We start from the raw sequence: 9,844 nt of genomic DNA, 5'->3' as shown, positions 1-9,844 counted from the left end.
CTCTTTAGGAATAGCAAGAAAGAGTTTTTATTTGCACTCTAAATTTATATAGATACAGTGCAATAAATTAGTGCAAAACAAATATTAATTCATCTGGAATCCTTTTGTTCTCTTCCTGGCAAGACATTACAATCAGCACAGCTATGTTAAAGCCCCTTTCTCATACAAAATACCCTATCATGTATGTTCACTGCACTGTTCTTTATATTTGGCAACATGTACTGTGATGTGAATTGTGGCGAGATATAAAGAGACATATTTTACCCCTAAAATGTCGCTAACACACCGCTGTGAGTGTAAAGCAATTAGCAAAACTAATATTAAAGGCATAAGTAATGCTAATGCTACTATTTGTAGCTTAGGTCATTTTTACAACCTAGCACAAAACACTGGGTCTTTTTTCTTCTTCAGTATCTGTTCCTTTGCCTTATTTCTGATGAAAGCTGTTATAAAAGCTATTATAAGTTTACACGTACTTATGTTTTGCTGCCTCCACTGGAGGATTACCTTTTCCTGTAACAGCACACTGTCCTGATAGGTGTAACCCTGTTATGCTTATTATCCTACTACCTTAATCCCATTTCCCATCCACCTCTCCTTTTCTACATTTATACTGTCCATAACTCCACCTGTAATTTCATCACACCTTTCTTATGGGGTCTTCAACTATCTGGACTTAAACTGGGAAATATTTACTACCAACAAGTATGTCCATGCTAGTACGCTTGACCAAAGTGTTCCCCCTACCCACCAGAGACGTTAATCTTATTGATCTTATCTTCACAAACATTTCTGCCAATTGCACCAGCCTGTTTGTTAGCCCCTCACTAGTCTCACAGTTCAAAAGTTCACTAGTTCGATTAAAACTGCTTTAGGACAATAGCCAATTAAAACACAGACTCCAAAACAATAGTGAAAGCTTTGGGCCCCACCCAGGTACCAAGATATTTTTTAAATAGTTGTAGATATCCAGATTGACGAATGAACAAGGGAAGTCTATTCCACAAACACACCATCTGTCCAGCTTGCTGTGATAGTCTCTATGAAAGCCTGTTTTATGGCCCCTGATAACTCCTCTATTTTCATGGATTACACCAAGACCAATTATATACTATTTACTGATCTTATTGTCAATAACCAATGGCAATGCTCCTCAACAAGTCTTGTAAATGAGGCCACTAAATACTCCTCTGAATTCTACTGCCTTCTGGATAGATGCATTGAGGCATCCATGCCAGTCTAGAGTAAGTATAATAGCATATTTAGAACTAAACCCATACGGTACAACTACAACATTGGTAAACTCTATAATAAAAACAAAAAGCCATCATTAAAAGATGCCCACTTCATTTTTACAGAAAAAATTTAATACTAATAAGAAAGTCTCTGAAAACTTACCATTAGGAAATATAAAGCCAACTAACTATTAACTTGGGATTGCAGCCAATACAAAAGATAACCATAAAGCTTTTGTCTGCTATCTTAGGAAGATTAGAAATAACCTGCAATTCTGTACTGATCTTTTCTCAAATCCTATATTTTTCTCTAACCTCAAAGACATTGCTAATATTCTTGCTGACAAATCCTCTTCCAATTTCATTTCATTCTACTCTCCCCCTCTCTCAACTCCACTCCACCACCCCACCACCCCCCACACACATACACTTTCCCTCCTGAAATCAATTTGGATCAAGTCCTTTAGGCACTTTCAAATAGAAACACTACTTCCATGGGTCCTGACAATGTTCCTGGATGCCTGCTGAGATGTATAAAGTCCAACTTAGAAAAAAAACCTCCATCAACTCTTCAACATGGGACTGTCCACTGGTTATGTCCCATTGGAGTGAAGAATGTCAGTTGTGATGCCCTTGCATAAAGATGGTCCCAATAGTGACCCTGTGGATTACAGGGCTATTATACTCATAAGTATTATTTACAAGGCTTTGGAACATATTACACTTTAACAAATAAACAATAACATAGGTGACCATATATCCCTGGATACATATTGGTTCGACTGTGCAAAAGGCAGATCATGCCTGCACAACCTGGTTGAGTTTTTTGAAAGGGTTACTGATGCCATAGATAAAGGGCATACAGTCCACACTGCTTATATAGACCATGTCAAGGCCTTTGACACTATCCCCATGCTTGGATTATTGACAAATTCTCCCAACTTGACATTAACTCATATATAGTTTATGGGACTGGTAACTGGAAATCTTGCAAAGCCCATACTTCTAAGGTCAGGTTTACTCTAGACAGTAAAATGTCACTAGTGGTCTCCAAAAAGGCCTGCCCTAGGTCCCCTTCTGTTTGTTATATATTTCTGTGACATAAAACTGATATTAAGGGACTTTGGAATATCACGTTTGCTGACGATTGCAAACTGGGTGCAGTTATCAAATCCCATTCTGATAATCAAATTCTCCAGCGAAGGCTGTATTAATCACATGCTCACCATTATCATCAAGAAATGCAGCATAGCGTCATTTGGCAAATCTAGCATCATTACTGCTTACCAGATAGATAACATTTCGCTTGAAATGGACATAATCATCACAGACTTGGGTACTTATGCTGAAAACAGACTCTCCTTTGTCCATTGTGCCACTGTGCCTTGTTGGTTTCTCCTCACAGTCCAAAGAGGTTATAATTTCACTTTATTGATCCTTTATTTGACCCATCATTGAATATAATACACCCTTTGGCATGTACCTCACAGTTCCTCATGAAAAAGATCTCAATCCTCAGTACCTTAGTTACTCTGATCAACTAAAAGCTCACTCGGTCTACTCAGTATCATACAGACTCCTGAGAGGTGATGTCTGCTTAGCTTTCTGTGCTATGAATGACCCAGCATTCTTTGAACTCCTCCACCTAAATAGAGCAAGTAGTAAAGAAAACATTCATTCTAAAGTCCTAAACTTACATTATCACATCAATAGGACCAGACGGCATAGCAGATACCTAAACTAACGTATACCCCATTTCTGGAATAGGGTGCCCTTACTTATCAAGCAATACTTCCCTAGCAACCTTTAAAACTGGTCTGGATGGCTACACAGGTCTTTCAAAATTGTTAGAAGGAATATGTGGAGAAAGTCTGCTTAATGGGGGGGTAGTGGTACTTTCCCAGCAGTACTAGGCAATATGGCTCAGCATCTCGATGCCATCATTTGGCTTTAAGATTATTAAGACCTTATGAACTTAGCCCTACCCATAAGATACTAGTTCTTCTCTACTCCCTGCTCCTCCAGCTAGTTACTTTCTTAACCAATATCCACCCATTAGATTTACACTTTTGTCTGACATTTTTGCTAGCCTAGCCTCACTTACATTTTACTTCTCTTAGGTAATGATTTCACAATAGCCCACCTAAATACCTGTGCTCACAAAACATCAAGGGGTGTCACTAGCACTCACTACCTAAAAGCTTATTCCTTCTCATTCTAGGGGCACTCTACCTACTTTCTCCTCTTAGGTTAATAGTTTGTAATCATATACTAGACTAACAACCGCCATGGCCTTTAAAAACTATCCATGCAATCCAACCCAGTTGTGTCCCTATGTATCATAAGCATTTATCAGGAGAGGTATGTTAGTTAGGAAGTTTCTAGAAGTTATGTGTGTGGGAAGTCTTCTACATTTTGATCTTTCGATATTATGGATTCAAGATTATGGGTTTCAAACATGTGGGCTTCAGAACTGTGATAGTTAGCCATATATATATGTATGTGTATATATATATATATATATATAAATATATATATATATATATATATATATATATATATATATATATATATATATATATATATGCATATGCATATGAATCCATCCATCCATCCTCAACCCCTTTTCCCATTTTGCACTAGTGACAATCATCTCAGACCAAGGTTTACACCACTGTATGACTAGCCCTGATGCTGTAGCTCACTTGTACCACTTACTCGCACACAAGCTCTCACCTACGACCAGTTTAGAATGTCCAGTCCACCTACTGCATGTATTTGAAATGTGGGAGGAAACCGGAGCACCCAGAGGAAACCCACGTGACCACAGGAAGACATGCAGACTCTGCACAGATATGTAAAATACATATATATGTATGTATGGATCTACTTCCCAAACTCGAAGTTTCAAAACTTCAAACTGCAAATGGCTGAGACCATAAGATCAAAGTTTTGAAACTTCGAAATTGTAATAAAAAATAAAAACAATTTTTTTTTTTTTACATTTTAGCAGGGGGGCAAGACCACCTGCACCCCCCCCCACCCCTTGCTAGATAAATATGCCAACTTCAAGATTGCACAACAGAGAGGAAAATGGTAAACTTCACATTCTGCACTGTACGGCGATCTCCGTTCAAATCGTTCGAAGTTTCAAAACTTTGATCTTATGGTCTCGATCATTTGCAGTTCGAAGTTTTGAAACATCAAGCTTGTGAAGGGAATCCATATGTGTGTGTGTGTGTGTGTGTATATATATATATATATAGAGAGAGAGAGAGAGAGACAGATATAGATATATATATATATATATATATATATATATATATATATATATATATAAATCTTCAACCCCCCGCATCACCTTATTCATGTGCTCACCCTAACTCTACCCTTACCCATCCCTCTACCCCTACATATTACATTACTAAATATCTTTTCCCTAATAATACCACTAATCAAGACAAAAGGACAGAGAACACCCACAACACCAAATCTTTCCCTTTACTTCACCCTAATCCGTGAAGTTTCACACTAACCACTATAACAGAATCATGCACATTCTCACAACCATCCATTTTCTGTCAAACATTAATTTTTCTGCATATTCTTATATGCCTACATTATATAAAGCTTGAATTCTAGCAAATGTAAGTCACTCAAAAATTTACAGTCACACATTTGTGCTGTTTCTCATTTTTTGCAATTTTATCAATCAGTTCTCTGTTGCTCTTTTAAATGAATGTCAGCTATAGACACACACACACACACACACACACACACACACACACATATATAAAAGCATAGATATATATATATATATATATATATATATATATATATATATATATATATATATATATATATATATAAAATGGTGCTAAGGCTGGCACAGATGAGTTTGAATCCCACCACTGCCAAAGCGTAGCAGCGACCAATTGTGGTGACCAATGAGGTTTGAAACCCACCACTGTAATTAAGATATCATGCTATTGTAGGGGCATGAGCTAAGGTCCTTGGATCCATTCCACTGTCTGATAGCCATCAGAGAGATAGTCTCTCAAGTCACACCAGTGGTGTCCACCAGGTTAAAATAAAACAATCACACAAATCTTATTTAACAACCAGTTCAACATATACAACCTGGCTGCAAGACCATGCTTCCTGAATATGGGCTTCCAATATAGACACCCAGATTAGGACTACACACTGACAATCTACAGAGCTGAAGCTTTCACCTAGCACCCTACACCCCTTTGCCACTACTTGCTTTGCAAAACACATTGTCTTCCTGTGCTCCTGACCATGATGACTCTCTTTCAAAGTATTTACTAAAACACACTCATTTTCAAGGAATGGTAGGTAGAATTCTCCATTTCCCCCACAGCTGCTATTCTGGCAAGGTAGCCCTGGCACCAGTCTAGATTATTAGGCTGGAGACCAACGAGCAAATGTTCCACTCTTTAGTTATAGCTAAACAAAATAATAATAAAATTACAAAATGGTAATCTAATGAGCAATATGTCCAGTTAGAGGTGGATCCCAACAGTCTGACAACCTACAGTACTAAAGAATATCTTTTCCACACATAATACATAAGATATAAATAAATACAAAAACATAGATCTTATAACTAAGGAAGTAAAATTTTTATCAGAGAGCAAAGACGTTAAAGTGCTGTCAGAAATCGTACAAAGATATAAGAAGCTGCACAAAAAATATATTAAAAAAATAATCTTTTGCACAGACATAATATTTAAAGAAAAAAACTCTGTCTAAGCTAGATAAATAACTTATCTGTCTCTAATAGAATGATGACCCCTTAGCTAAGCTAAGTACTAAACTAATATACAGCAAACTTACTTAGATATGATCACGTCTATGTCTTCCAGCAAGGCTGACTGGTGTCATCTAAAATATATATTTTATCTTATTATCATTTTCCCTACAGAAATCAGAGGTGTAAACAAATGGATTTTTTCACATTCCAACTCACCTAAAGATGCAATGGAGCAGTTTTGGATTTGCATACTACAAACTGCTTTCCTAAATCTGGTCAGCAATCCCTTTGAAGAGTCTTATAATTGCATATGGCTCTTGAATTCCTAAATCAATTTTACCACCTTTTTGTAATTACAAGCAAGCAGTCAAACCTTTCTGGTGAAACTATTTTTACACAAACACTGCAGAATAAGGTTACATTTCCAACATATTTTCTTTTACATATTACTTGAAAGAACAAATATAAATACAGTTCTCCTGTCACTGATAAGACATCCTGTAAGTGCAATTTCATAGTGCGGTTCTCTGGTATATAGTTTTACCAATATTAACAGTAGTTTACAGATGTGTTACAATCTGAATTATAAAATGAAGCAAAGCACAGACATCACACTTTAACTCAGTTTCTCTACACAAACACACACACACACACATATACACACACACACACACACACACATACACATACACACACACACACACACACACACACACACACACACAGCTGTGTGTGTATTATATACATTCAAGTATGTATTTTTTTGTGTGTGGTGGGTGTACGTGTATGATGTGTTTGATAATTACTTGTAGAGCTAGTTCATTAAAACAGTGTGCTTGGAACACTGTTGTAATGCAACAGAATTATTTACAGTTCCCTTCTTCTTTTACCATAGTTACCTTCTTGTCTACTGAATTACATTATTATTAGTTGACTATTAACTTGTCAGCCCTTAATGTTGCCCATATAGTTATGCCAACTTGCTGTCATTGTTTCACTTACCCTGTGTACTTCACATGTACTAAGTGTTTGACATGAACTTTTCATCACACTCTGCAACTACTTCATTTTACATTAAGAACTGTTGCCCAATATAAATAACAATACTTGTATCATTACGTCTTAGCCCACCTACATGTTCCTTATATCAAAATAAATACATAATGTTAAAATACAGTGCCATACGCAGTTTAGAGCAGTCATAGTCTTTGATGAAAAGTCAGTATCAGGCAGGCAATAAATATGCAGTAACCTGATAAAGCAGCTAAGAAGATGAAAGGGACCTGGCAAACATATCCAATATTTTAGCAACAGCAGTAGGCTAGTTGGCAAACTTGCTATTAAAACACTTGAACAGAAATTACAATACAATCATGAAAAAAGAGGAGCTAAAAATCCATATATTGTATTGTCAGAGTTCTTAGTAAAGTACTGTCTAAATTAATCGTTTGCCACTCGTCTACATTTGTACTTTAGATAAGGTAGGATTAAAGGCAATCAGACATGTATATGGTAATGAAATTAAGGTTAACATATAAAAAATTAATTGTGGCAAAGGGGTAAATGTAAATGCCCCTCACCAAAACAGCACGAAATATTCTAAATCGAGGCACCGTGTCTGCAAAAAGTAGTATGAGCATCCTGTTTCAGTAACCTCTAGAAATGAGTGGAGAGCTTTTGGACAAATAGTAACCAATACTAAAGTAACCCTCAGAAGGGTTGATTGTATAGCATACCTGCGGAATACTACTTACTTGTGTTATTGTGGATGATTTAATTATAGATGCACATTGTATTTTTTTCGAATAAATAAAAGTTGATAATGTTTATTTTCAGAATCAGGAAATAACCGTTATAAAGACGTTATTTGGTGACAGCTTTAAAGAATGTCAGACTGTAAAGCAAGATTTCGCAGTTACTCTCTGCAAAGTATTATATGAAGCAGTTATACCAATATATCTACTTGTAGGTGAAGCATGAGTGAAAAATAAATAATTAGATTACACATTAGTAATAATGGACAAACACATTGACACCTTTGCATGACAGTTTGTAAGTCTTTGAAAAAGTGAAAAGTTTCACTGACGTAAATGTATATCAATTATTGAGTTTAAATCGTTGTATTACAGTATTTAATGTATCACACAACTAACTGCTAGTCAGAAAAAAGTACAAAATCTTACTAATCACAAGTTAGTTCTCAGTTTCAGAACAAAACATAAAAGAAATGTTTTTTCTATGCAATGAAAATATGAGCGTTTCAGAGGAGACAAAAGGATTTTTAAGACGTTGATGATGATGATGGTGGTGGTGATGATGATGATGCAATTTTGTGACTACAGTCAGATGGTGTACAGCATCTGCCTGCATATACTGACTGCCTTTGAAGAAAACTGAACCTGTTAACTTGCAGTACATTTAACTTTAATGCTGACCAAAATAATAACAAGTTGTAATAAGCATAAAACAGAATTGCACTTATAAAGATTAAATGTGCATTTACGTGAGGGCACACGTGCAAATACCTATTTGCTTCCACGGTATGATTTGTGTGGACCTATTCTGTCTTTTTGAAGTCCATTTACACTACAGAAAACTGGCTAGTGAAAGGAATACCATAACTTTCCATACAACGGGGAGAATAGACACCTTCCAAACTGAGGTTATATATCAGAGGTAGCAAAAAGTTAGTACGTCTATGCACCTTGTGTTTAGCGGCTTGCCTGATTCCAGTACTTATTTGCATGTCTTCTGTGAGCTGGAATCTTCTGGCAATGCATCGTAATAAACAAATGCAAAGATCCTTACATTTCAGTTGCTTAACTCAATGTGAAATTCAACCACGCTGACATTCTGGTAGTTTCATCTATTTCAAAATGCTTTCAAATATCTCCTACATCACTAGTGCATCTTAGACAGGGAACTAGGCTGTGACTGGTGAGATCTCATGACACCGGTTGTGGTCACGATTGTAAATCCATGTTGAAACTTTGCCGATAACGTTTAGGAAACAAATGGTTAACGTATTTACCTCACATATACAAGGTACGGGGTTTGATTCTGACCTATGGTTATTGGCTAGCCTCGGAATAGTTTGCTGTCTGATAGCCTAGTACTACCCTATTATATTCTAGCACAAGCAAAACAATAACCGGAGAACAAAAGGAAGGGTACGTCCCCTATAATAACTTCATCCCAGCAATGTAATTAACAACGAGATTTGGATTCTCTCATAACTTGGAGCATTGCTTTCAATATTTCATCTCCAAAATGAAGAATTGTATCTCTTAAAATGTAAAACAAATCAACAAAATGTTCCAACACGCACAGCTTACTAATAAGTTAAACTATGAAGCGTATAGGATTGGTAAAGTGTATTATTTTACACTTGCAATAAGTTGTTTTGATGAAGTAATATGATTTGGCATTATTTACCACGAGTATCGCTTAAAAATCCTTACACTGAATGTGTGACAGATCCATTCAACATGGAAATGCAAGGAACATGTTTTTTTAATACTCAAAATAAGGAGCGTACCCGTTATGAGGTATACTTGAGAGATATGCCTTGGAGACTGCATAAGTTTTACCTATTAAACGCAAACGCTAGAGCATCGCTAGATTTTTACTATTACGTGTCTATAATATTGTCTGATCAATAATGGGGGGAGGGGCCTGCGGGGATTTGGCACTTTTCCTGGAAGTCTAGCGTAAAAAAAGGTGTCCAAACGGTTGCCTTAGAGAAGTTATTCTACTCTATTTTCACTGTCCTTCAGTTGCATTACCTGGAACAGTCCAGTCCAGGACACGCTGAAATGTGTCGTTGCCAAAG

This window comes from Protopterus annectens, chromosome 1.part0 (genome assembly GCF_019279795.1).
Source record: "Protopterus annectens isolate FY-2018-M chromosome 1.part0, PAN1.0, whole genome shotgun sequence".
Classification (NCBI taxonomy): Eukaryota; Metazoa; Chordata; order Ceratodontiformes; family Protopteridae; genus Protopterus; species Protopterus annectens.
This window is presented reverse-complemented; position numbering follows the sequence as displayed.